The sequence below is a fragment of the Notolabrus celidotus genome, chromosome 16, assembly GCF_009762535.1.
Source record: "Notolabrus celidotus isolate fNotCel1 chromosome 16, fNotCel1.pri, whole genome shotgun sequence".
NCBI lineage: Eukaryota > Metazoa > Chordata > Actinopteri > Labriformes > Labridae > Notolabrus > Notolabrus celidotus.
In genome coordinates this window covers 12,590,375-12,592,629 of record NC_048287.1, presented here as the reverse complement: position 1 = coordinate 12,592,629, position 2,255 = coordinate 12,590,375, and the positions used below count along the sequence as shown (strand labels likewise).

The window sequence follows — 2,255 nt, the reverse complement described above, 5'->3', positions numbered from 1 at the left end:
GAAAAAATAAGTTATACGTTTTTTTCTTTCTTTTCTGTCTTTTTCAATGTTTATGCTGGGGTGTGACTGCTTCACTGCTCTCTAAGAACAAAATAGTTCATCTATGTGCATATGTATGTAATTCGGGCATTTTTAGCATACCAAAGCACATATCACAAAACCAGGGCTTCGATGGTCACATTTTGTTGTTGCGGTACAGTTCGTAATTATATGTAGCAGTGAAGCATTTTATTACCTCATCATTCTGCAAGCTGCAAAAAGTTGTCTTGAACAAAGAAAAGCAGTTTTAAAAAGATCTGTATTCCACTTATTTGCTTCCAGAAAAAAATGCATGTGTTGGCAAGAGTAACATATGACAGTGGGAAATGTTGCTCATGGGAAATACAGTCGGCATTCTAGAAAAATACTACCAATTTTGTCCAAGGGTTCACTAGAATAAAAAAACATGAGAACACATTCAAGGACACCAGTTTATTTGGGTTGGAAAGGGTCAAAAACTTTGATTACAGAAGATTACAGCTTGATATAAAGCTACAGGCTGAAGCAGTTCAGTCCAGTGGGGCAAATCAGTAAACCTTGAAGAGGGTAAGTTGTTAATGTGAACAAAAGCTGGCCTGACATTGGGCATGGACCCCTAAGGTAGTGACAGTCGCAAAGATTGAGGCAGCAGCAAGGCAGAAAATGACACAATTTGGCAGGAGAATTTATACAAGATATGACTGTGGGGTATTCCTTATGCTGCATTTATCCAACCAAGATTCCCTCCTCTATTTGCCCTAATTTAGGCTGTTGGACTCATTGCACTGATTCAGCAGATCCTTCCTTCCTCAAGTTTGTTGCATAATCTTGAGTCACATCCTGAACTTGTTGACACATCTACTTTCACCTCTAGTCTGGGGTGGTGTGCACTAATGATAAGGGTTATTACTGGGCTGCATAAGGCACTGTGAAATGAATGAGACAAAATAACAAATAACATTAAATATCACATGGGAAAACAAATCAGTGATTTAAAAAAAAGCTGTAACTTATTTTCTTCATGAGTTTCACATTAGCTTGTTTTATGTAGTACACAGTAAATGTACAGTAGGATGCTAGCGGGAGTGGACCACCCATCTGTAAAAGGTTGTAGTTGGTTCACTGTTTAGTCATCCTGCTTTAGTGGCAAACCTCTGCATGTGTGAGCTGTGATTGATCTTACCTCATTAATCTTTACCACATTTGGAGCTCTACTGTAGCACATTGAACCTAAATAGAAGCAGAAATAAAATGTGTGACTGCGTCAACCAAACAAATTAGCATTATGCTACCTTCAGGTGGTTGTTTAAAATATCAATTATGAGTTTGGCCTACGTATAACAAGGGAGGTTTATTTCTGTAATTCCAGAGTGTCTGTCGCTGTGGATACAATGTTAACACAACAATTACTTTGTGACTGTGTTTTGCTTTGTTTTTTTACAGAAAGTCGATTCCTTGTTTGGGGATTTTTTATTTTTTTTACCTCAAAGCTGTATATTCTCCTCCTGTTTGTCTGCTTCTGTGCTTACCTGCTCATTCTGCTGTTTTTCTGCCGATACTGTTCTTCAGTTACTGCCCAGCATGAATTTCCCTCAGTGCTCACAGGTGGATGCTGATGAGTACTATCTCAGTGGGATATGTGCATATTTCCTGTCCAATTTGCTCAAAAGGAAAGATGAGATCTATAAGAAGATACATATAATTTTACTTTGATGAATGGAATCAGACTCTTTATTAGCCATTCTAAGATAGAAAATGATCATACAATGTATAACACTATAGTGTGTTGTGCCTTTGGCAATGAAGTAGATACCATATATGTATATTTACAACTGAGGCATTCAATATTTGCCTTAATTTCTCATTATTGTGCACGTAAGACATGTTAGGTAGAGACATATATTGTTTATTTGCTTGTTTCCTAAGACATCAATATAAATCCATTTCTATTCACAGCAGGTAGATGAAGGTCCTCACGACCCACCGTTTTCTTATTTGCCTCTCTGATAGATAAAGAGCCTCCATGTAGTGTTGGCAGGTTGCCTTGTTGTATACTGTATATGTTTCAACAAGATCAAATACAAACAGTAATAGGTGGCTGGTTGTTTATTATTTATAACTAGGAGCACAATGAAGTCACAGAAATGGGAGTCTGTTGGGAAACAATATGGCACGTTCTGCTATATGCAAGCTTGTAGCAGCAGTATTCTTTACAAGATGCAGATAAATTAGATTCC

The 2,255-nt window shown here is 37.4% G+C and overlaps 1 long non-coding RNA gene across 1 annotated transcript; it reads right to left on the bottom strand.

Moving 5' to 3' along the window:
- Positions 1 to 456: 456 nt before the first annotated feature.
- On the bottom strand, positions 457 to 1,687 carry LOC117828459. Its single transcript, XR_004634399.1, has 3 exons — positions 1,548 to 1,687; positions 1,202 to 1,248; positions 457 to 944 (listed from the first exon to the last, which is right to left on the bottom strand). It is a non-coding gene; the product is annotated as an uncharacterized LOC117828459 (long non-coding RNA).
- Positions 1,688 to 2,255: the final 568 nt, after the last annotated feature.